The 24,756-nt window shown below is 44.6% G+C and overlaps 13 non-coding genes and 2 pseudogenes across 13 annotated transcripts; all 15 read left to right on the plus strand.

The window, feature by feature from the left end:
- The first annotated feature begins 496 nt into the window (after window positions 1–496).
- LOC141239008 (U2 spliceosomal RNA) lies at window positions 497–687 on the plus strand. Its single transcript, XR_012304449.1, has one exon. It is a non-coding gene; the product is annotated as a U2 spliceosomal RNA (small nuclear RNA).
- Window positions 688–1,807: 1,120 nt separating this feature from the next.
- Window positions 1,808–1,998, plus strand: LOC141239002 (U2 spliceosomal RNA). Its single transcript, XR_012304443.1, has one exon. It is a non-coding gene; the product is annotated as a U2 spliceosomal RNA (small nuclear RNA).
- A 1,119-nt stretch (window positions 1,999–3,117) lies between these two features.
- On the plus strand, window positions 3,118–3,308 carry LOC141238909 (U2 spliceosomal RNA). Its single transcript, XR_012304353.1, has one exon. It is a non-coding gene; the product is annotated as a U2 spliceosomal RNA (small nuclear RNA).
- A 1,112-nt stretch (window positions 3,309–4,420) lies between these two features.
- Window positions 4,421–4,611, plus strand: LOC141238729 (U2 spliceosomal RNA). The gene has a single exon (XR_012304179.1). It is a non-coding gene; the product is annotated as a U2 spliceosomal RNA (small nuclear RNA).
- Window positions 4,612–5,729: 1,118 nt separating this feature from the next.
- LOC141238730 (U2 spliceosomal RNA) lies at window positions 5,730–5,920 on the plus strand. The gene has a single exon (XR_012304180.1). It is a non-coding gene; the product is annotated as a U2 spliceosomal RNA (small nuclear RNA).
- A 1,118-nt stretch (window positions 5,921–7,038) lies between these two features.
- On the plus strand, window positions 7,039–7,229 carry LOC141238731 (U2 spliceosomal RNA). The gene has a single exon (XR_012304181.1). It is a non-coding gene; the product is annotated as a U2 spliceosomal RNA (small nuclear RNA).
- A 1,119-nt stretch (window positions 7,230–8,348) lies between these two features.
- On the plus strand, window positions 8,349–8,539 carry LOC141238732 (U2 spliceosomal RNA). Its single transcript, XR_012304182.1, has one exon. It is a non-coding gene; the product is annotated as a U2 spliceosomal RNA (small nuclear RNA).
- A 1,119-nt stretch (window positions 8,540–9,658) lies between these two features.
- On the plus strand, window positions 9,659–9,849 carry LOC141238733 (U2 spliceosomal RNA). The gene has a single exon (XR_012304183.1). It is a non-coding gene; the product is annotated as a U2 spliceosomal RNA (small nuclear RNA).
- Window positions 9,850–10,968: 1,119 nt separating this feature from the next.
- LOC141238734 (U2 spliceosomal RNA) lies at window positions 10,969–11,159 on the plus strand. The gene has a single exon (XR_012304184.1). It is a non-coding gene; the product is annotated as a U2 spliceosomal RNA (small nuclear RNA).
- Window positions 11,160–12,281: 1,122 nt separating this feature from the next.
- LOC141238735 (U2 spliceosomal RNA) lies at window positions 12,282–12,472 on the plus strand. Its single transcript, XR_012304185.1, has one exon. It is a non-coding gene; the product is annotated as a U2 spliceosomal RNA (small nuclear RNA).
- A 1,121-nt stretch (window positions 12,473–13,593) lies between these two features.
- On the plus strand, window positions 13,594–13,784 carry LOC141238736 (U2 spliceosomal RNA). The gene has a single exon (XR_012304186.1). It is a non-coding gene; the product is annotated as a U2 spliceosomal RNA (small nuclear RNA).
- A 1,120-nt stretch (window positions 13,785–14,904) lies between these two features.
- On the plus strand, window positions 14,905–15,095 carry LOC141238737 (U2 spliceosomal RNA). Its single transcript, XR_012304187.1, has one exon. It is a non-coding gene; the product is annotated as a U2 spliceosomal RNA (small nuclear RNA).
- Window positions 15,096–16,213: 1,118 nt separating this feature from the next.
- Window positions 16,214–16,404, plus strand: LOC141238916 (U2 spliceosomal RNA). Its single transcript, XR_012304360.1, has one exon. It is a non-coding gene; the product is annotated as a U2 spliceosomal RNA (small nuclear RNA).
- Window positions 16,405–17,523: 1,119 nt separating this feature from the next.
- On the plus strand, window positions 17,524–17,615 carry LOC141239059 (U2 spliceosomal RNA; annotated as a pseudogene).
- A 789-nt stretch (window positions 17,616–18,404) lies between these two features.
- LOC141239032 (U2 spliceosomal RNA) lies at window positions 18,405–18,583 on the plus strand (annotated as a pseudogene).
- Window positions 18,584–24,756: the final 6,173 nt, after the last annotated feature.

Genomic DNA, 24,756 nt, shown 5'->3' on the forward strand with positions numbered 1-24,756 from the left:
GCTTCTCAGTGACATTCAGCCATCCAGGTATCCCGCCTGCAGTAGACGGAATGTGGCAATGGAACGCTGGCTGCGCGTGTCATAATAGGCTCTGAGCCTTTATATACCTGCGCACAGCAGCAGCCACCTTCAGTCTGCTGCTGGACAGCCAGCAGCAGCAGCAGCAGCAGGAGAGGTAATTAATCAGCAACCCTCCTGCTAAGGGTAGACAGCTGCTCGTTCCACCCCCCCCCCCCGCCTTAATTGGTTCTCCTCCCTTCCAACGGTGTTGAGGCGGGTGGGAACAGCCGGGGGTTGAGGGTACTGTGCTAAAAGAGGTGGAGTTATGCAGATCTAAAACGCGTGGATTGCAGCAGCAGCAAGCCGAAAAGTGCAGGCATGTGAGGGATCTAGAGGTTGACAGCATGTCTTCTTAACGGGAGTCCAGGTGCCCATCTCCACAAATGGACTTTTCAGAATCCTTGGGTGGCACCGTAGTCGGAAACCAATTCTGGTTATCGCTTCTCGGCCTCTTGGCTAAGATCAAGTGTAGTATCTGTTCTTATCAGTTTAATATCTGATACGTCCCCTATCTGGGGACCATATATTAAATGGATTTTTAGAACAGGGAGATGGAAAAAGAGCTTGCTCTGTCCACTCCACGCATTGACCTGGTATTGCAGTATCTCCATGACCGGTGCACCCCTTCTTTAATGCAGTTTCTAAAATCAGAAAGAATTGAATTCAATGCTTTTTGTTCATTTGGCTTGTTTGTCGGATTTTGGGATGGACTCTTTGGCTTTGCTTTTCTTCTCCTCATTGGATTTTTCATGTAAAAAGTTGCAGAAGCCAGATGACAAGCTCATTTTGGTTCAACTTCAGCAACTGTGCATTGCATTGCCATGTAATGTAATGCAATGCTATCTATCTAGCTCTCCCTCTATACTTCCTTTTGGATAAACAGACATATTAGGCAAGCATTTTGGAGCTTTCACCTAAATAACTACAGGTGGTGAGATAAGCTGCACAATATAATTGACCTTTCAGTATATTGTTGCACACACACCATCTATTTAGCAAATGCCCTTGTTATCAACAGCAGCCTTTTAAACTCACCTGAGCTAACAGGTATGTGAGCTGGTTACTCTGCTGCGCTTAAAATTTCTTTTTTGGTTTGCTACAATGCCTTTTCTGAAACGTTGTCTCCCTCTGCTGGAACACTGACTTCTTTCATTTAATGCCTGCAGACTATAAAAGAGAAACCAACCCAAAAAGTTTGGTTGATTAGTCTGTGGCATTCTTTTAAACTGTTGCTTATGGCGGTCTCTGTGAGCTTCTCAGTGACATTCAGCCATCCAGGTATCCCGCCTGCAGTAGACGGAATGTGGCAATGGAACGCTGGCTGCGCGTGTCATAATAGGCTCTGAGCCTTTATATACCTGCGCACAGCAGCAGCCACCTTCAGTCTGCTGCTGGACAGCCAGCAGCAGCAGCAGCAGCAGCAGGAGAGGTAATTAATCAGCAACCCTCCTGCTAAGGGTAGACAGCTGCTCGTTCCACCCCCCCCCCGCCTTAATTGGTTCTCCTCCCTTCCAACGGTGTTGAGGCGGGTGGGAACAGCCGGGGGTTGAGGGTACTGTGCTAAAAGAGGTGGAGTTATGCAGATCTAAACGCGTGGATTGCAGCAGCAGCAAGCCGAAAAGTGCAGGCATGTGAGGGATCTAGAGGTTGACAGCATGTCTTCTTAACGGGAGTCCAGGTGGCCATCTCCACAAATGGACTTTTCAGAATCCTTGGGTGGCACCGTAGTCGGAAACCAATTCTGGTTATCGCTTCTCGGCCTTTTGGCTAAGATCAAGTGTAGTATCTGTTCTTATCAGTTTAATATCTGAAACGTCCCCTATCTGGGGACCATATATTAAATGGATTTTTAGAACAGGGAGATGGAAAAAGAGCTTGCTCTGTCCACTCCACGCATTGACCTGGTATTGCAGTATCTCCAGGACCGGTGCACCCCTTCTTTAATGCAGTTTCTAAAATCAGAAAGAATTGAATTCAATGCTTTTTGTTCATTTGGCTTGTTTGTCGGATTTTGGGATGGACTCTTTGGCTTTGCTTTTCTTCTCCTCATTGGATTTTTCATGTTAAAAGTTGCAGAAGCCAGATGACAAGCTCATTTTGGTTCAACTTCAGCAACTGTGCATTGCATTGCCATGTAATGTAATGCAATGCTATCTATCTAGCTCTCCCTCTATACTTCCTTTTGGATAAACAGACATATTAGGCAAGCATTTTGGAGCTTTCACCTAAATAACTACAGGTGGTGAGATAAGCTGCACAATATAATTGACCTTTCAGTATATTGTTGCACACACACCATCTATTTAGCAAATGCCCTTGTTATCAACAGCAGCCTTTTAAACTCACCTGAGCTAACAGGTATGTGAGCTGGTTTCTCTGCTGCGCTTAAAATTTCTTTTTTGGTTTGCTACAATGCCTTTTCTGAAACGTTGTCTCCCTCTGCTGGAACACTGACTTCTTTCATTTAATGCCTGCAGACTATAAAAGAGAAACCAACCCAAAAAGTTTGGTTGATTAGTCTGTGGCATTCTTTTAAACTGTTGCTTATGGCGGTCTCTGTGAGCTTCTCAGTGACATTCAGCCATCCAGGTATCCCGCCTGCAGTAGACGGAATGTGGCAATGGAACGCTGGCTGCGCGTGTCATAATAGGCTCTGAGCCTTTATATACCTGCGCACAGCAGCAGCCACCTTCAGTCTGCTGCTGGACAGCCAGCAGCAGCAGCAGCAGCAGGAGAGGTAATTAATCAGCAACCCTCCTGCTAAGGGTAGACAGCTGCTCGTTCCACCCCCCCCCCCGCCTTAATTGGTTCTCCTCCCTTCCAACGGTGTTGAGGCGGGTGGGAACAGCCGGGGGTTGAGGGTACTGTGCTAAAAGAGGTGGAGTTATGCAGATCTAAAACGCGTGGATTGCAGCAGCAGCAAGCCGAAAAGTGCAGGCATGTGAGGGATCTAGAGGTTGACAGCATGTCTTCTTAACGGGAGTCCAGGTGGCCATCTCCACAAATGGACTTTTCAGAATCCTTGGGTGGCACCGTAGTCGGAAACCAATTCTGGTTATCGCTTCTCGGCCTTTTGGCTAAGATCAAGTGTAGTATCTGTTCTTATCAGTTTAATATCTGATACGTCCCCTATCTGGGGACCATATATTAAATGGATTTTTAGAACAGGGAGATGGAAAAAGAGCTTGCTCTGTCCACTCCATGCATTGACCTGGTATTGCAGTATCTCCAGGACCGGTGCACCCCTTCTTTAATGCAGTTTCTAAAATCAGAAAGAATTGAATTCAATGCTTTTTGTTCATTTGGCTTGTTTGTCGGATTTTGGGATGGACTCTTTGGCTTTGCTTTTCTTCTCCTCATTGGATTTTTCATGTTAAAAGTTGCAGAAGCCAGATGACAAGCTCATTTTGGTTCAACTTCAGCAACTGTGCATTGCATTGCCATGTAATGTAATGCAATGCTATCTATCTAGCTCTCCCTCTATACTTCCTTTTGGATAAACAGACATATTAGGCAAGCATTTTGGAGCTTTCACCTAAATAACTACAGGTGGTGAGATAAGCTGCACAATATAATTGACCTTTCAGTATATTGTTGCACACACACCATCTATTTAGCAAATGCCCTTGTTATCAACAGCAGCCTTTTAAACTCACCTGAGCTAACAGGTATGTGAGCTGGTTACTCTGCTGCGCTTAAAATTTCTTTTTTGGTTTGCTACAATGCCTTTTCTGAAACGTTGTCTCCCTCTGCTGGAACACTGACTTCTTTCATTTAATGCCTGCAGACTATAAAAGAGAAACCAACCCAAAAAGTTTGGTTGATTAGTCTGTGGCATTCTTTTAAACTGTTGCTTATGGCGGTCTCTGTGAGCTTCTCAGTGACATTCAGCCATCCAGGTATCCCGCCTGCAGTAGACGGAATGTGGCAATGGAACGCTGGCTGCGCGTGTCATAATAGGCTCTGAGCCTTTATATACCTGCGCACAGCAGCAGCCACCTTCAGTCTGCTGCTGGACAGCCAGCAGCAGCAGCAGGAGAGGTAATTAATCAGCAACCCTCCTGCTAAGGGTAGACAGCTGCTCGTTCCACCCCCCCCCCGCCTTAATTGGTTCTCCTCCCTTCCAACGGTGTTGAGGCGGGTGGGAACAGCCGGGGGTTGAGGGTACTGTGCTAAAAGAGGTGGAGTTATGCAGATCTAAAACGCGTGGATTGCAGCAGCAGCAAGCCGAAAAGTGCAGGCATGTGAGGGATCTAGAGGTTGACAGCATGTCTTCTTAACGGGAGTCCAGGTGGCCATCTCCACAAATGGACTTTTCAGAATCCTTGGGTGGCACCGTAGTCGGAAACCAATTCTGGTTATCGCTTCTCGGCCTTTTGGCTAAGATCAAGTGTAGTATCTGTTCTTATCAGTTTAATATCTGATACGTCCCCTATCTGGGGACCATATATTAAATGGATTTTTAGAACAGGGAGATGGAAAAAGAGCTTGCTCTGTCCACTCCACGCATTGACCTGGTATTGCAGTATCTCCAGGACCGGTGCACCCCTTCTTTAATGCAGTTTCTAAAATCAGAAAGAATTGAATTCAATGCTTTTTGTTCATTTGGCTTGTTTGTCGGATTTTGGGATGGACTCTTTGGCTTTGCTTTTCTTCTCCTCATTGGATTTTTCATGTTAAAAGTTGCAGAAGCCAGATGACAAGCTCATTTTGGTTCAACTTCAGCAACTGTGCATTGCATTGCCATGTAATGTAATGCAATGCTATCTATCTAGCTCTCCCTCTATACTTCCTTTTGGATAAACAGACATATTAGGCAAGCATTTTGGAGCTTTCACCTAAATAACTACAGGTGGTGAGATAAGCTGCACAATATAATTGACCTTTCAGTATATTGTTGCACACACACCATCTATTTAGCAAATGCCCTTGTTATCAACAGCAGCCTTTTAAACTCACCTGAGCTAACAGGTATGTGAGCTGGTTACTCTGCTGCGCTTAAAATTTCTTTTTTGGTTTGCTACAATGCCTTTTCTGAAACGTTGTCTCCCTCTGCTGGAACACTGACTTCTTTCATTTAATGCCTGCAGACTATAAAAGAGAAACCAACCCAAAAAGTTTGGTTGATTAGTCTGTGGCATTCTTTTAAACTGTTGCTTATGGCGGTCTCTGTGAGCTTCTCAGTGACATTCAGCCATCCAGGTATCCCGCCTGCAGTAGACGGAATGTGGCAATGGAACGCTGGCTGCGCGTGTCATAATAGGCTCTGAGCCTTTATATACCTGCGCACAGCAGCAGCCACCTTCAGTCTGCTGCTGGACAGCCAGCAGCAGCAGCAGCAGCAGGAGAGGTAATTAATCAGCAACCCTCCTGCTAAGGGTAGACAGCTGCTCGTTCCACCCCCCCCCCGCCTTAATTGGTTCTCCTCCCTTCCAACGGTGTTGAGGCGGGTGTTAACAGCCGGGGGTTGAGGGTACTGTGCTAAAAGAGGTGGAGTTATGCAGATCTAAAACGCGTGGATTGCAGCAGCAGCAAGCCGAAAAGTGCAGGCATGTGAGGGATCTAGAGGTTGACAGCATGTCTTCTTAACGGGAGTCCAGGTGGCCATCTCCACAAATGGACTTTTCAGAATCCTTGGGTGGCACCGTAGTCGGAAACCAATTCTGGTTATCGCTTCTCGGCCTTTTGGCTAAGATCAAGTGTAGTATCTGTTCTTATCAGTTTAATATCTGATACGTCCCCTATCTGGGGACCATATATTAAATGGATTTTTAGAACAGGGAGATGGAAAAAGAGCTTGCTCTGTCCACTCCACGCATTGACCTGGTATTGCAGTATCTCCAGGACCGGTGCACCCCTTCTTTAATGCGGTTTCTAAAATCAGAAAGAATTGAATTCAATGCTTTTTGTTCATTTGGCTTGTTTGTCGGATTTTGGGATGGACTCTTTGGCTTTGCTTTTCTTCTCCTCATTGGATTTTTCATGTTAAAAGTTGCAGAAGCCAGATGACAAGCTCATTTTGGTTCAACTTCAGCAACTGTGCATTGCATTGCCATGTAATGTAATGCAATGCTATCTATCTAGCTCTCCCTCTATACTTCCTTTTGGATAAACAGACATATTAGGCAAGCATTTTGGAGCTTTCACCTAAATAACTACAGGTGGTGAGATAAGCTGCACAATATAATTGACCTTTCAGTATATTGTTGCACACACACCATCTATTTAGCAAATGCCCTTGTTATCAACAGCAGCCTTTTAAACTCACCTGAGCTAACAGGTATGTGAGCTGGTTACTCTGCTGCGCTTAAAATTTCTTTTTTGGTTTGCTACAATGCCTTTTCTGAAACGTTGTCTCCCTCTGCTGGAACACTGACTTCTTTCATTTAATGCCTGCAGACTATAAAAGAGAAACCAACCCAAAAAGTTTGGTTGATTAGTCTGTGGCATTCTTTTAAACTGTTGCTTATGGCGGTCTCTGTGAGCTTCTCAGTGACATTCAGCCATCCAGGTATCCCGCCTGCAGTAGACGGAATGTGGCAATGGAACGCTGGCTGCGCGTGTCATAATAGGCTCTGAGCCTTTATATACCTGCGCACAGCAGCAGCCACCTTCAGTCTGCTGCTGGACAGCCAGCAGCAGCAGCAGCAGCAGGAGAGGTAATTAATCAGCAACCCTCCTGCTAAGGGTAGACAGCTGCTCGTTCCACCCCCCCCCCGCCTTAATTGGTTCTCCTCCCTTCCAACGGTGTTGAGGTGGGTGGGAACAGCCGGGGGTTGAGGGTACTGTGCTAAAAGAGGTGGAGTTATGCAGATCTAAAACGCGTGGATTGCAGCAGCAGCAAGCCGAAAAGTGCAGGCATGTGAGGGATCTAGAGGTTGACAGCATGTCTTCTTAACGGGAGTCCAGGTGGCCATCTCCACAAATGGACTTTTCAGAATCCTTGGGTGGCACCGTAGTCGGAAACCAATTCTGGTTATCGCTTCTCGGCCTTTTGGCTAAGATCAAGTGTAGTATCTGTTCTTATCAGTTTAATATCTGATACGTCCCCTATCTGGGGACCATATATTAAATGGATTTTTAGAACAGGGAGATGGAAAAAGAGCTTGCTCTGTCCACTCCACGCATTGACCTGGTATTGCAGTATCTCCAGGACCGGTGCACCCCTTCTTTAATGCAGTTTCTAAAATCAGAAAGAATTGAATTCAATGCTTTTTGTTCATTTGGCTTGTTTGTCGGATTTTGGGATGGACTCTTTGGCTTTGCTTTTCTTCTCCTCATTGGATTTTTCATGTTAAAAGTTGCAGAAGCCAGATGACAAGCTCATTTTGGTTCAACTTCAGCAACTGTGCATTGCATTGCCATGTAATGTAATGCAATGCTATCTATCTAGCTCTCCCTCTATACTTCCTTTTGGATAAACAGACATATTAGGCAAGCATTTTGGAGCTTTCACCTAAATAACTACAGGTGGTGAGATAAGCTGCACAATATAATTGACCTTTCAGTATATTGTTGCACACACACCATCTATTTAGCAAATGCCCTTGTTATCAACAGCAGCCTTTTAAACTCACCTGAGCTAAAAGGTATGTGAGCTGGTTACTCTGCTGCGCTTAAAATTTCTTTTTTGGTTTGCTACAATGCCTTTTCTGAAACGTTGTCTCCCTCTGCTGGAACACTGACTTCTTTCATTTAATGCCTGCAGACTATAAAAGAGAAACCAACCCAAAAAGTTTGGTTGATTAGTCTGTGGCATTCTTTTAAACTGTTGCTTATGGCGGTCTCTGTGAGCTTCTCAGTGACATTCAGCCATCCAGGTATCCCGCCTGCAGTAGACGGAATGTGGCAATGGAACGCTGGCTGCGCATGTCATAATAGGCTCTGAGCCTTTATATACCTGCGCACAGCAGCAGCCACCTTCAGTCTGCTGCTGGACAGCCAGCAGCAGCAGCAGCAGCAGGAGAGGTAATTAATCAGCAACCCTCCTGCTAAGGGTAGACAGCTGCTCGTTCCACCCCCCCCCCCGCCTTAATTGGTTCTCCTCCCTTCCAACGGTGTTGAGGCGGGTGGGAACAGCCGGGGGTTGAGGGTACTGTGCTAAAAGAGGTGGAGTTATGCAGATCTAAAACGCGTGGATTGCAGCAGCAGCAAGCCGAAAAGTGCAGGCATGTGAGGGATCTAGAGGTTGACAGCATGTCTTCTTAACGGGAGTCCAGGTGGCCATCTCCACAAATGGACTTTTCAGAATCCTTGGGTGGCACCGTAGTCGGAAACCAATTCTGGTTATCGCTTCTCGGCCTTTTGGCTAAGATCAAGTGTAGTATCTGTTCTTATCAGTTTAATATCTGATACGTCCCCTATCTGGGGACCATATATTAAATGGATTTTTAGAACAGGGAGATGGAAAAAGAGCTTGCTCTGTCCACTCCACGCATTGACCTGGTATTGCAGTATCTCCAGGACCGGTGCACCCCTTCTTTAATGCAGTTTCTAAAATCAGAAAGAATTGAATTCAATGCTTTTTGTTCATTTGGCTTGTTTGTCGGATTTTGGGATGGACTCTTTGGCTTTGCTTTTCTTCTCCTCATTGGATTTTTCATGTTAAAAGTTGCAGAAGCCAGATGACAAGCTCATTTTGGTTCAACTTCAGCAACTGTGCATTGCATTGCCATGTAATGTAATGCAATGCTATCTATCTAGCTCTCCCTCTATACTTCCTTTTGGATAAACAGACATATTAGGCAAGCATTTTGGAGCTTTCACCTAAATAACTACAGGTGGTGAGATAAGCTGCACAATATAATTGACCTTTCAGTATATTGTTGCACACACACCATCTATTTAGCAAATGCCCTTGTTATCAACAGCAGCCTTTTAAACTCACCTGAGCTAACAGGTATGTGAGCTGGTTACTCTGCTGCGCTTAAAATTTCTTTTTTGGTTTGCTACAATGCCTTTTCTGAAACGTTGTCTCCCTCTGCTGGAACACTGACTTCTTTCATTTAATGCCTGCAGACTATAAAAGAGAAACCAACCCAAAAAGTTTGGTTGATTAGTCTGTGGCATTTTTTTAAACTGTTACTTATGGCGGTCTCTGTGAGCTTCTCAGTGACATTCAGCCATCCAGGTATCCCGCCTGCAGTAGACGGAATGTGGCAATGGAACGCTGGCTGCGCGTGTCATAATAGGCTCTGAGCCTTTATATACCTGCGCACAGCAGCAGCCACCTTCAGTCTGCTGCTGGACAGCCAGCAGCAGCAGCAGCAGGAGAGGTAATTAATCAGCAACCCTCCTGCTAAGGGTAGACAGCTGCTCGTTCCACCCCCCCCCCCCCCGCCTTAATTGGTTCTCCTCCCTTCCAACGGTGTTGAGGCGGGTGGGAACAGCCGGGGGTTGAGGGTACTGTGCTAAAAGAGGTGGAGTTATGCAGATCTAAAACGCGTGGATTGCAGCAGCAGCAAGCCGAAAAGTGCAGGCATGTGAGGGATCTAGAGGTTGACAGCATGTCTTCTTAACGGGAGTCCAGGTGGCCATCTCCACAAATGGACTTTTCAGAATCCTTGGGTGGCACCGTAGTCGGAAACCAATTCTGGTTATCGCTTCTCGGCCTTTTGGCTAAGATCAAGTGTAGTATCTGTTCTTATCAGTTTAATATCTGATACGTCCCCTATCTGGGGACCATATATTAAATGGATTTTTAGAACAGGGAGATGGAAAAAGAGCTTGCTCTGTCCACTCCACGCATTGACCTGGTATTGCAGTATCTCCAGGACCGGTGCACCCCTTCTTTAATGCAGTTTCTAAAATCAGAAAGAATTGAATTCAATGCTTTTTGTTCATTTGGCTTGTTTGTCGGATTTTGGGATGGACTCTTTGGCTTTGCTTTTCTTCTCCTCATTGGATTTTTCATGTTAAAAGTTGCAGAAGCCAGATGACAAGCTCATTTTGGTTCAACTTCAGCAACTGTGCATTGCATTGCCATGTAATGTAATGCAATGCTATCTATCTAGCTCTCCCTCTATACTTCCTTTTGGATAAACAGACATATTAGGCAAGCATTTTGGAGCTTTCACCTAAATAACTACAGGTGGTGAGATAAGCTGCACAATATAATTGACCTTTCAGTATATTGTTGCACACACACCATCTATTTAGCAAATGCCCTTGTTATCAACAGGAGCCTTTTAAACTCACCTGAGCTAACAGGTATGTGAGCTGGTTACTCTGCTGCGCTTAAAATTTCTTTTTTGGTTTGCTACAATGCCTTTTCTGAAACGTTGTCTCCCTCTGCTGGAACACTGACTTCTTTCATTTAATGCCTGCAGACTATAAAAGAGAAACCAACCCAAAAAGTTTGGTTGATTAGTCTGTGGCATTCTTTTAAACTGTTGCTTATGGCGGTCTCTGTGAGCTTCTCAGTGACATTCAGCCATCCAGGTATCCCGCCTGCAGTAGACGGAATGTGGCAATGGAACGCTGGCTGCGCATGTCATAATAGGCTCTGAGCCTTTATATACCTGCGCACAGCAGCAGCCACCTTCAGTCTGCTGCTGGACAGCCAGCAGCAGCAGCAGCAGCAGGAGAGGTAATTAATCAGCAACCCTCCTGCTAAGGGTAGACAGCTGCTCGTTCCACCCCCCCCCCCGCCTTAATTGGTTCTCCTCCCTTCCAACGGTGTTGAGGCGGGTGGGAACAGCCGGGGGTTGAGGGTACTGTGCTAAAAGAGGTGGAGTTATGCAGATCTAAAACGCGTGGATTGCAGCAGCAGCAAGCCGAAAAGTGCAGGCATGTGAGGGATCTAGAGGTTGACAGCATGTCTTCTTAACGGGAGTCCAGGTGGCCATCTCCACAAATGGACTTTTCAGAATCCTTGGGTGGCACCGTAGTCGGAAACCAATTCTGGTTATCGCTTCTCGGCCTTTTGGCTAAGATCAAGTGTAGTATCTGTTCTTATCAGTTTAATATCTGATACGTCCCCTATCTGGGGACCATATATTAAATGGATTTTTAGAACAGGGAGATGGAAAAAGAGCTTGCTCTGTCCACTCCACGCATTGACCTGGTATTGCAGTATCTCCAGGACCGGTGCACCCCTTCTTTAATGCAGTTTCTAAAATCAGAAAGAATTGAATTCAATGCTTTTTGTTCATTTGGCTTGTTTGTCGGATTTTGGGATGGACTCTTTGGCTTTGCTTTTCTTCTCCTCATTGGATTTTTCATGTTAAAAGTTGCAGAAGCCAGATGACAAGCTCATTTTGGTTCAACTTCAGCAACTGTGCATTGCATTGCCATGTAATGTAATGCAATGCTATCTATCTAGCTCTCCCTCTATACTTCCTTTTGGATAAACAGACATATTAGGCAAGCATTTTGGAGCTTTCACCTAAATAACTACAGGTGGTGAGATAAGCTGCACAATATAATTGACCTTTCAGTATATTGTTGCACACACACCATCTATTTAGCAAATGCCCTTGTTATCAACAGCAGCCTTTTAAACTCACCTGAGCTAACAGGTATGTGAGCTGGTTACTCTGCTGCGCTTAAAATTTCTTTTTTGGTTTGCTACAATGCCTTTTCTGAAACGTTGTCTCCCTCTGCTGGAACACTGACTTCTTTCATTTAATGCCTGCAGACTATAAAAGAGAAACCAACCCAAAAAGTTTGGTTGATTAGTCTGTGGCATTTTTTTAAACTGTTACTTATGGCGGTCTCTGTGAGCTTCTCAGTGACATTCAGCCATCCAGGTATCCCGCCTGCAGTAGACGGAATGTGGCAATGGAACGCTGGCTGCGCGTGTCATAATAGGCTCTGAGCCTTTATATACCTGCGCACAGCAGCAGCCACCTTCAGTCTGCTGCTGGACAGCCAGCAGCAGCAGCAGCAGGAGAGGTAATTAATCAGCAACCCTCCTGCTAAGGGTAGACAGCTGCTCGTTCCACCCCCCCCCCCCCCCCCGCCTTAATTGGTTCTCCTCCCTTCCAACGGTGTTGAGGCGGGTGGGAACAGCCGGGGGTTGAGGGTACTGTGCTAAAAGAGGTGGAGTTATGCAGATCTAAAACGCGTGGATTGCAGCAGCAGCAAGCCGAAAAGTGCAGGCATGTGAGGGATCTAGAGGTTGACAGCATGTCTTCTTAACGGGAGTCCAGGTGGCCATCTCCACAAATGGACTTTTCAGAATCCTTGGGTGGCACCGTAGTCGGAAACCAATTCTGGTTATCGCTTCTCGGCCTTTTGGCTAAGATCAAGTGTAGTATCTGTTCTTATCAGTTTAATATCTGATACGTCCCCTATCTGGGGACCATATATTAAATGGATTTTTAGAACAGGGAGATGGAAAAAGAGCTTGCTCTGTCCACTCCACGCATTGACCTGGTATTGCAGTATCTCCAGGACCGGTGCACCCCTTCTTTAATGCAGTTTCTAAAATCAGAAAGAATTGAATTCAATGCTTTTTGTTCATTTGGCTTGTTTGTCGGATTTTGGGATGGACTCTTTGGCTTTGCTTTTCTTCTCCTCATTGGATTTTTCATGTTAAAAGTTGCAGAAGCCAGATGACAAGCTCATTTTGGTTCAACTTCAGCAACTGTGCATTGCATTGCCATGTAATGTAATGCAATGCTATCTATCTAGCTCTCCCTCTATACTTCCTTTTGGATAAACAGACATATTAGGCAAGCATTTTGGAGCTTTCACCTAAATAACTACAGGTGGTGAGATAAGCTGCACAATATAATTGACCTTTCAGTATATTGTTGCACACACACCATCTATTTAGCAAATGCCCTTGTTATCAACAGGAGCCTTTTAAACTCACCTGAGCTAACAGGTATGTGAGCTGGTTACTCTGCTGCGCTTAAAATTTCTTTTTTGGTTTGCTACAATGCCTTTTCTGAAACGTTGTCTCCCTCTGCTGGAACACTGACTTCTTTCATTTAATGCCTGCAGACTATAAAAGAGAAACCAACCCAAAAAGTTTGGTTGATTAGTCTGTGGCATTCTTTTAAACTGTTGCTTATGGCGGTCTCTGTGAGCTTCTCAGTGACATTCAGCCATCCAGGTATCCCGCCTGCAGTAGACGGAATGTGGCAATGGAACGCTGGCTGCGCGTGTCATAATAGGCTCTGAGCCTTTATATACCTGCGCACAGCAGCAGCCACCTTCAGTCTGCTGCTGGACAGCCAGCAGCAGCAGCAGCAGCAGGAGAGGTAATTAATCAGCAACCCTCCTGCTAAGGGTAGACAGCTGCTCGTTCCACCCCCCCCCCCCCGCCTTAATTGGTTCTCCTCCCTTCCAACGGTGTTGAGGCGGGTGGGAACAGCCGGGGGTTGAGGGTACTGTGCTAAAAGAGGTGGAGTTATGCAGATCTAAAACGCGTGGATTGCAGCAGCAGCAAGCCGAAAAGTGCAGGCATGTGAGGGATCTAGAGGTTGACAGCATGTCTTCTTAACGGGAGTCCAGGTGGCCATCTCCACAAATGGACTTTTCAGAATCCTTGGGTGGCACCGTAGTCGGAAACCAATTCTGGTTATCGCTTCTCGGCCTTTTGGCTAAGATCAAGTGTAGTATCTGTTCTTATCAGTTTAATATCTGATACGTCCCCTATCTGGGGACCATATATTAAATGGATTTTTAGAACAGGGAGATGGAAAAAGAGCTTGCTCTGTCCACTCCACGCATTGACCTGGTATTGCAGTATCTCCAGGACCGGTGCACCCCTTCTTTAATGCAGTTTCTAAAATCAGAAAGAATTGAATTCAATGCTTTTTGTTCATTTGGCTTGTTTGTCGGATTTTGGGATGGACTCTTTGGCTTTGCTTTTCTTCTCCTCATTGGATTTTTCATGTTAAAAGTTGCAGAAGCCAGATGACCAGCTCATTTTGGTTCAACTTCAGCAACTGTGCATTGCATTGCCATGTAATGTAATGCAATGCTATCTATCTAGCTCTCCCTCTATACTTCCTTTTGGATAAACAGACATATTAGGCAAGCATTTTGGAGCTTTCACCTAAATAACTACAGGTGGTGAGATAAGCTGCACAATATAATTGACCTTTCAGTATATTGTTGCACACACACCATCTATTTAGCAAATGCCCTTGTTATCAACAGGAGCCTTTTAAACTCACCTGAGCTAACAGGTATGTGAGCTGGTTACTCTGCTGCGCTTAAAATTTCTTTTTTGGTTTGCTACAATGCCTTTTCTGAAACGTTGTCTCCCTCTGCTGGAACACTGACTTCTTTCATTTAATGCCTGCAGACTATAAAAGAGAAACCAACCCAAAAAGTTTGGTTGATTAGTCTGTGGCATTCTTTTAAACTGTTGCTTATGGCGGTCTCTGTGAGCTTCTCAGTGACATTCAGCCATCCAGGTATCCCGCCTGCAGTAGACGGAATGTGGCAATGGAACGCTGGCTGCGCGTGTCATAATAGGCTCTGAGCCTTTATATACCTGCGCACAGCAGCAGCCACCTTCAGTCTGCTGCTGGACAGCCAGCAGCAGCAGCAGCAGCAGGAGAGGTAATTAATCAGCAACCCTCCTGCTAAGGGTAGACAGCTGCTCGTTCCACCCCCCCCCCCCGCCTTAATTGGTTCTCCTCCCTTCCAACGGTGTTGAGGCGGGTGGGAACAGCCGGGGGTTGAGGGTACTGTGCTAAAAGAGGTGGAGTTATGCAGATCTAAAACGCGTGGATTGCAGCAGCAGCAAGCCGAAAAGTGCAGGCATGTGAGGGATCTAGAGGTTGACAGCATGTCTTCTTAACGGGAGTCCAGGTGGCCATCTCCACAAATGGACTTTTCAGAATCCTTGGGTGGCACCGTAGTCGGAAACCAATTCTGGTTATCGCTTCTCGGCCTTTTGGCTAAGATCAAGTGTAGTATCTGTTCTTATCAGTTTAATATCTGATACGTCCCCTATCTGGGGACCATATATTAAATGGATTTTTAGAACAGGGAGATGGAAAAAGAGCTTGCTCTGTCCACTCCACGCATTGACCTGGTATTGCAGTATCTCCAGGACCGGTGCACCCCTTCTTTAATGCAGTTTCTAAAATCAGAAAGAATTGAATTCAATGCTTTTTGTTCATTTGGCTTGTTTGTCGGATTTTGGGATGGACTCTTTGGCTTTGCTTTTCTTCTCCTCATTGGATTTTTCATGTTAAAAGTTGCAGAAGCCAGATGACAAGCTCATTTTGGTTCAACTTCAGCAACTGTGCATTGCATTGCCATGTAATGTAATGCAATGCTATCTATCTAGCTCTCCCTCTATACTTCCTTTTGGATAAACAGACATATTAGGCAAGCATTTTGGAGCTTTCACCTAAATAACTACAGGTGGTGAGATAAGCTGCACAATATAATTGACCTTTCAGTATATTGTTGCACACACACCATCTATTTAGCAAATGCCCTTGTTATCAACAGCAGCCTTTTAAACTCACCTGAGCTAAAAGGTATGTGAGCTGGTTACTCTGCTGCGCTTAAAATTTCTTTTTTGGTTTGCTACAATGCCTTTTCTGAAACGTTGTCTCCCTCTGCTGGAACACTGACTTCTTTCATTTAATGCCTGCAGACTATAAAAGAGAAACCAACCCAAAAAGTTTGGTTGATTAGTCTGTGGCATTCTTTTAAACTGTTGCTTATGGCGGTCTCTGTGAGCTTCTCAGTGACATTCAGCCATCCAGGTATCCCGCCTGCAGTAGACGGAATGTGGCAATGGAACGCTGGCTGCGCGTGTCATAATAGGCTCTGAGCCTTTATATACCTGCGCACAGCAGCAGCCACCTTCAGTCTGCTGCTGGACAGCCAGCAGCAGCAGCAGCAGCAGGAGAGGTAATTAATCAGCAACCCTCCTGCTAAGGGTAGACAGCTGCTCGTTCCACCCCCCCCCCGCCTTAATTGGTTCTCCTCCCTTCCAACGGTGTTGAGGCGGGTGGGAACAGCCGGGGGTTGAGGGTACTGTGCTAAAAGAGGTGGAGTTATGCAGATCTAAAACGCGTGGATTGCAGCAGCAGCAAGCTGAAAAGTGCAGGCATGTGAGGGATCTAGAGGTTGACAGCATGTCTTCTTAACGGGAGTCCAGGTGGCCATCTCCACAAATGGACTTTTCAGAATCCTTGGGTGGCACCGTAGTCGGAAACCAATTCTGGTTATCGCTTCTCGGCCTTTTGGCTAAGATCAAGTGTAGTATCTGTTCTTATCAGTTTAATATCTGATACGTCCCCTATCTGGGGACCATATATTAAATGGATTTTTAGAACAGGGAGATGGAAAGAGAGCTTGCTCTGTCCACTCCACGCATTGACCTGGTATTGCAGTATCTCCAGGACCGGTGCACCCCTTCTTTAATGCAGTTTCTAAAATCAGAAAGAATTGAATTCAATGCTTTTTGTTCATTTGGCTTGTTTGTCGGATTTTGGGATGGACTCTTTGGCTTTGCTTTTCTTCTCCTCATTGGATTTTTCATGTTAAAAGTTGCAGAAGCCAGATGACAAGCTCATTTTGGTTCAACTTCAGCAACTGTGCATTGCATTGCCATGTAATGTAATGCAATGCTATCTATCTAGCTCTCCCTCTATACTTCTTTTTGGATAAACAGACATATTAGGCAAGCATTTTGGAGCTTTCACCTAAATAACTACAGGTGGTGAGATAAGCTGCACAATATAATTGACCTTTCAGTATATTGTTGCACACACACCATCTATTTAGCAAATGCCCTTGTTATCAACAGCAGCCTTTTAAACTCACCTGAGCTAACAGGTATGTGAGCTGGTTACTCTGCTGCGCTTAAAATTTCTTTTTTGGTTTGCTACAATGCCTTTTCTGAAACGTTGTCTCCCTCTGCTGGAACACTGACTTCTTTCATTTAATGCCTGCAGACTATAAAAGAGAAACCAACCCAAAAAGTTTGGTTGATTAGTCTGTGGCATTCTTTTAAACTGTTGCTTATGGCGGTCTCTGTGAGCTTCTCAGTGACATTCAGCCATCCAGGTATCCCGCCTGCAGTAGACGGAATGTGGCAATGGAACGCTGGCTGCGCGTGTCATAATAGGCTCTGAGCCTTTATATACCTGCGCACCGCAGCAGCCACCTTCAGTCTGCTGCTGGACAGCCAGCAGCAGCAGCAGCAGCAGGAGAGGTAATTAATCAGCAACCCTCCTGCTAAGGGTAGACAGCTGCTCGTTCCACCCCCCCCCCCGCCTTAATTGGTTCTCCTCCCTTCCAACGGTGTTGAGGCGGGTGGGAACAGCCGGGGGTTGAGGGTACTGTGCTAAAAGAGGTGGAGTTATGCAGATCTAAAACGCGTGGATTGCAGCAGCAGCAAGCCGAAAAGTGCAGGCATGTGAGGGATCTAGAGGTTGACAGCATGTCTTCTTAACGGGAGTCCAGGTGGCCATCTCCACAAATGGACTTTTCAGAATCCTTGGGTGGCACCGTAGTCGGAAACCAATTCTGGTTATCGCTTCTCGGCCTTTTGGCTAAGATCAAGTGTAGTATCTTTCGAAAAGGCGGTTTTGGATGTTGGCCGCCCTAGTAGATTGATACATTATGCACACTGGGGTTTAGGCGCTTGTTAGTACGCCAGGTGGCTAATATAGTCATCTGGTGGAAAGCATGGCCCCCCAGGATCGACGCCATTGGGCCGGGGAAGATCGAAAGCCCGAAGTGTGAAGTGCCCCAGGAGTGGTGACCCTGGGGTGCCTTAACTCACTGGGATTGGGAACCCCACTTGAGTTTATGGCACATTTGCACAAGCACTTCAAATTTTCTTTCTTCGCACACACCCTTATTCCGGGCCTTCTGGCCTTAGGATGGGGAATTTTTCAATTCCCGGTCGAAGGTCCGGGCAGTATTATACTGTGAAACCTTCACTATTTATTTAATTTCTTTGTCACTGTGTGTCCACTTATTCACGTGTGTCACGTCCTACTAGGATTTTGTCGGGATGCGGTTCCCTTACGGGTTCCTCTCTTGGCAGGTCTAGGGGGGGAGTGTGTGGCCATCAGGTTCCGCTCCCCCCTGAACCCCCCTGGCTCTCCTCTTTCGGGAGGAGAGCGTTGTTGGCTCCCCTCTTCCGGGAGGGGAGCACAGTCTTTGGCTCCCAGTGCCTTGCTCGGGTGAGAACTCGGGCAGGTGCTGGGGGTAAGATTGGGTCGCCTCTGGCTTCGGCTGGAGGTGGCTTTTTGGACCTGTTCCTCGCTGTGGCCTTTTGGCTCGGAGGGACGGGGAATGGTTTGGGGGACCCTTCTCCTTTTGGAGAGGGTTTCAAGAAGACCAGCATCCTAGTGCACTTTTTTTGTGGCACTTGTCACTTTTTTAAGCGCACTCGGGTTTTGTACACGAATTCGGGCTTTCGATAAAAAAATCTGTTCTTATCAGTTTAATATCTGATACGTCCCCTATCTGGGGACCATATATTAAATGGATTTTTAGAACAGGGAGATGGAAAAAGAGCTTGCTCTGTCCACTCCACGCATTGACCTGGTATTGCAGTATCTCCAGGACCGGTGCACCCCTTCTTTAATGCAGTTTCTAAAATCAGAAAGAATTGAATTCAATGCTTTTTGTTCATTTGGCTTGTTTGTCGGATTTTGGGATGGACTCTTTGGCTTTGCTTTTCTTCTCCTCATTGGATTTTTCATGTTAAAAGTTGCAGAAGCCAGATGACAAGCTCATTTTGGTTCAACTTCAGCAACTGTGCATTGCATTGCCATGTAATGTAATGCAATGCTATCTATCTATCTCTCCCTCTATACTTCCTTTTGGATAAACAGACATATTAGGCAAGCATTTTGGAGCTTTCACCTAAATAACTACAGGTGGTGAGATAAGCTGCACAATATAATTGACCTTTCAGTATATTGTTGCACACACACCATCTATTTAGCAAATGCCCTTGTTATCAACAGCAGCCTTTTAAACTCACCTGAGCTAACAGGTATGTGAGCTGGTTACTCTGCTGCGCTTAAAATTTCTTTTTTGGTTTGCTACAATGCCTTTTCTGAAACGTTGTCTCCCTCTGCTGGAACACTGACTTCTTTCATTTAATGCCTGCAGACTATAAAAGAGAAACCAACCCAAAAAGTTTGGTTGATTAGTCTGTGGCATTCTTTTAAACTGTTGCTTATGGCGGTCTCTGTGAGCTTCTCAGTGACATTCAGCCATCCAGGTATCCCGCCTGCAGTAGACGGAATGTGGCAATGGAACGCTGGCTGCGCGTGTCATAATAGGCTCTGAGCCTTTATATACCTGCGCACAGCAGCAGCCACCTTCAGTCTGCTGCTGGACAGCCAGCAGCAGCAGCAGCAGCAGGAGAGGTAATTAATCAGCAACCCTCCTGCTAAGGGTAGACAGCTGCTCGTTCCACCCCTCCCCCCGCCTTAATTGGTTCTCCTCCCTTCCAACGGTGTTGAGGCGGGTGGGAACAGCCGGGGGTTGAGGGTACTGTGCTAAAAGAGGTGGAGTTATGCAGATCTAAAACGCGTGGATTGCAGCAGCAGCAAGCCGAAAAGTGCAGGCATGTGAGGGATCTAGAGGTTGACAGCATGTCTTCTTAACGGGAGTCCAGGTGGCCATCTCCACAAATGGACTTTTCAGAATCCTTGGGTGGCACCGTAGTCGGAAACCAATTCTGGTTATCGCTTCTCGGCGTTTTGGCTACGATCAAGTGCTTTATTGCAGGAGATTGTGGTTGAAGGGCACTCGGGTACCCCTCTCCTTGGCCTGGCAGGATCGTCCACTTTGGTGGACTTAACCTGCTTGCTGCTATTAGGGAGAGGGCTTAGTCCCAGGGTAACGAGTTGCGATCCCCCAGCTTCCAGGTGTTTTTCGCTGCAAGAACACTGGGAGCGCAGATTGCAAGCGGCTGCAATTTGCAACCTTGTTGCGTTTTTCCATGGAGGTTGACCCTAACCTCGTGCCTCTTTATGCGAGGCTAAAAAACTCTATCCGAGTTCACTTCACGGCGGGTGGCTCGGATATGAGGAAATTAGGGTATGTAGTCCAGGACGTGCTCAGGAACCTTCTTGGCGTACAAAGGAATGAAATTCTCTCCATCCAGGATTATCCCAGAAGAGGTGACTATGACATCACATTCACCGGAGAAGGTATTTTTAGAGATGTACTAGAAAAGTTAAAAAAAGTTGAAAATAGTCCTGTTTTGAAAGGGATACAAATTGTTGAGCACGTCCTGGATGAGGTAAGACTGGTTATTGTAAAAATATTTTCGCCCTTTGTTTCTGCTCCAGAAGTAATGTCATTTCTAGCAATTTATTTTAAAAGTGTTAAATGTATTGGGAAGATATTAAACGAATATAACATATGGACATCTAAGTGGAAATTCCTTGTGAAGTGTACAAGAGATCCAAATACACCAGGTGGTATACGGCTCCCCCCTGCCCGTTTCAAAATTGGGCAAACAAATGGGGATTTCTTCTTTTCTGGGATGCCAGTATATTGCAGAAATTGTGGGCGCTATGGTCATTCAAAAGAAAACTGTCATGTATCATGTAGAAATTGTGCTAGTGAAGAACATGAGACAAAAGAATGCCCTAAGGAAAAGAAATGCAGTTTTTGCCAGACTCCAGGTCACTTTTATTTTTCTTGCCCTCACAGATTTCGGGAAGATGAGCAAAATGGGAAGTCCAAGACGTCCGACCAAGGACCAAAAGATCAGACCACCCCTCAGGAGGAGGAACAACAACCTGGAGCCTCTGGAGACAATAAGGGCGTACCAAATAGTGAAGTGTCTCCAGAGTCTATGACAGGTAAAATACCAAATCCCAAAACCTGGCTGCAGGACCTGCGGGAGTCCAAAAGGAGGGCTGAGAAGGAGCAGAAGGGCACTACTGGTAAGGTCAAAAGGGACCGGCAAAAGGCCGACACAGAAGCCCATGCCCAGTCTGGGTCTCCTAGTGCTGAGGGCGCTGAGTGGATAAAGGTGGGTCCTAAGAAAAAGAAAAAGGGTGGTTCGGAGGAGGCAGCAGGAGGTGAACAGATGGACACTTCTCCTGAAGGGGACGTGGACGCTGGACCCTCAGGGGTTTCGGTCTCCGCTGCTACAGGTGGGGACCGGGATCTTGCTGCCTCTGAAGAGTCAGAGGCTCTGCCTTGTGCGCAACCTCCTCCTATAGGACGACCTTCTACAGGTCAAACAGGGGCGGCGGAACCCCTCGGGGACCCACCTGATGAGGAACTGCATGGCCAGCCAATGGAGACCCAGCGGGTTCTGCCAGCCAGCCCTCCGAGCTATGCCAGTGTAGCGTCGGGTTTATATAAATGTGGTAATCTTTCCTCCTCCACGGAGACTCTCGTGACGATACTATCAGATGAGGAGGGAGGCGCAAGCCCAGTGGTCTGATCAGGTTCATCGGACAGGTAAATCCGTTGCTCTTAGTTACCTAAGTAAAATTTCTACATTTTCTAATGATGGCTGAACTCAAAGGTATTTCCCTCAACGTGAGAGGCATAAAATCTAACACGAGAAGAACTGCTCTTTTTAATTTTTTTACGTGTTTTACTGCATCTGTATTTTTTCTGCAAGAATGTAATATCCCACATGAAATGTCATATCAAAAATATAAAGATGAGTGGAAGTGTGGGCCATCTGTCTGGTCCGGATCGAATGCTGCAGGATCAGCGGGTGTAGCCATACTTTTTAAAGGGAACGTTTTAATTGATTTTATTCAGGAAATTTTACCAGGTCGTATTTTATTAGTGAAAGCTTTTATTGATGGTATTAGATGGCAGTTTTTAAATTTTTATGGATCAACAGAGAAAAATGAAAGAGCCGAAATGCTTGATCTTTTACCATTATTTATTAATAACTCTGAACCTTTTATCTTAGCAGGGGATTTTAATTGTGTTTTAAAAGGTGAAAACCGGCGCTCCAGCTCTGTAAGCAGGAACTACGATAAAACCTCAGGTATGCTACATGATATAGTCAAAGATGCTAAATTGATAGACATATATAAAGAGTGTCATAGTGATAGCCCAGAGGACGCCGGTTTCACTTGGAGCAATGCTAATTGTAGCTCTAGGATTGATTTTATTTTTGGTTCAGATAAAACAATACCTGCCAAATGTGAAGTTTTAACTAATATATTTTCAGACCATAAACTTTTATCCTTTACCATAAAAGTAAATGACAACAAAAAATGTGGTAAGAAAAGCTGGAAAATGAACGTATCCCTTTTAACCGACCCGCAGATTTTATCAGATTTTATTGAGTTTTATAGGAAATGTAGAAAAGGGAAAAAAACAAATGAGACTATGAGTGTATGGTGGGATAGAATGAAAGTAAAAATAAAAGACTTTTTTATTAAAAAGAGTATATGTAGAGCCAAAGAAAAATATGAAGAATATAGAATTTTAAATACCCGCCTACAAACATTATTTAAGCTCAGAGACAATGGGATAGATGTACAACTTGATATTTCAAACTTAAAAGAAGAGATTTCAAAATGGCTAGAACAAAAAGGAAAAGAGATAATTTTTCGTTCTAGAGTACAACATATAGAAGAAAATGAAAAGTGTTCCAGATATTTTTTTAGGAAAAATAAAAAAGAAAAAGTGATAATTGACCATATAGATGGTGAGAATAATATAAAAAATATGCTGGGTAAAGTTGAGGGTTTTTTTTCTAATGTTTTTAATGGAAAAAATATAGATAATAAATTAATGGATGATTCGCTGCAAGGACTAACAGCTGTTTTAGATCCCGCATCCCAAGAGTTTTTATCCCAAGTTTTAACGGAACAAGAAGTGTTAAAAACTATTAAAAGTTTTAAAACTGGAAAGGTCCCTGGTCCTGATGGCATCCCAATAGAATTTTATGTATGTTTTTATGATATTTTAAAAGATGATTTGTTTTATTTGTTTACTGAGGTTTTTAATAATAAGGTTTTATTAAATTCCTGGAAGAAAGGTGAAGTCTCCCTCCTATACAAAAAAGGCGATAAATCAAAATTAGAAAACTGGAGACCAATAACACTTTTAAATTGTGACTATAAAATAATGGCTAAAATTTGTGCAAATCGTCTAAAAGAAGTCATCAGCAAAGTTATTCATTCTAATCAAGTGTGTGGGGTGCCGGGGCGCAGTATATGGGACAATCTGAATTTAGTGAAAGACTGTATTGAGGATGTGAAAGACAGAAAGGGGAAAATGGCGATTTTATCTATTGATTTTGAAAAAGCATTTGACCGTGTCTCACACTTTTATCTTTTTAAAGTTTTAGAGAAAATGGGCATACCAGAAGGGTTTTTACTATCGCTTAAAGCATTTTACAAGGATTGTACAAGTAAGATTTTAGTGAATGGTTTTAAGACACAAGAGGTATTTTTACGGTCAGGGGTGAAACAGGGATGCCCTCTGTCCCCAATACTGTTTATCTGTGCACTGGAACCAATGTTATGTGCAATACGCCAAAATAAACAGATATGCGGTGTCCCTCTGCCTGGAAGCGGTGGTTTGGAGGCCAAGGTTGTAGGCTACATGGATGACGTGGCGGTCTTGTGTACAGATGCACCATCACTTACGGCCACTCTCCATCAAGTGCAATCCTTTTGTCTAGCTTCTGGTTTTAAAATCAATTTTAATAAGTGTAACATTTTAAGTGTTGGGGGGATGATTTTACGTGATGTACCAATTAATGTCTCCGAATCCATTTCCATTTTAGGTATATCATTCACTGAAAATAATGATGGTTATAATAGTTGGGAAACAGTTACACAGAAAGTAAATACGAAAATATGTATGTGGAACATGAGGAGACTTACAATGGAGGGTAAAGTATTGGTTTTAAAGATGGTGATTTTACCTCTTTTATTGTATCTTAGCATGGTTTTCCCCCCACCTGTTAATGTTTTAAAAAAGATAACCAAAACCTGTTTTACCTTCTTTTGGAACTCAAAAATGGAAAAGCTGAAAAGAGAAATCGTGATGAAATCAAAAGTAAAAGGTGGTAAAGATTTTCCAGATTTTAATAGGTTTCTTTTAATCCATCTGTTCGTTTACTGTTTTAATGCCCTTTTTAAGAATCACTATTGGTCCTTTTTTATGCGTTTTAATACAGGATTTTTTATGAGAAAGTTTGGATGGTATGAAGTTAATATATCTGTGCCCCATGCTTTTAATTTGTCGACGCATTATGAGATTTTAAGGAAAATAGTGTCCGATTTTAATTTAGGGACTAAGAAAATAGAGGAATTAAGAAATAGTAAGAAACTAATTAAAGAAATACGTAAAAGTGAGGAAATATGTAATGTTGACAGATATGATGATGACAAATCTATGTCTATCTGGAAAATGATTAACGTTTTTTATCTTTTTAATGAACAGAGAGATCTGGCTTGGAGTTGCATGCACCGCTGTCTTCCTTGCCGGGCATTCCAATACAGAAGAGGATTTGTGAGGTCTGCCATCTGCCCAAGAGCCGGATGCCAAGACGAGGAAACGGTGGAACATCTATTATGGACATGTAATTTTGCAAAGGATTTCTGGAGAAGACTGCTCCCCCTACTGGAAAGGGTGGCAGACCTCAAGGACTTTACATATAAAACTGTGCTATACGGACTTATGGAATGCCCCACAATGGACCAGTACACAATGGCTTGGAAGACAGTGAACTGCGCCAAGTCATCTCTCTGGAAAGCGCGCAACATTGCTATTTTTAAACAAGATGTTTTATCA

The sequence above is a fragment of the Phyllobates terribilis genome, unplaced genomic scaffold (genome assembly GCF_046119375.1).
Source record: "Phyllobates terribilis strain yellow unplaced genomic scaffold, ASM4611937v1 Scaffold_763__1_contigs__length_703860, whole genome shotgun sequence".
Lineage (NCBI taxonomy): Eukaryota > Metazoa > Chordata > Amphibia > Anura > Dendrobatidae > Phyllobates > Phyllobates terribilis.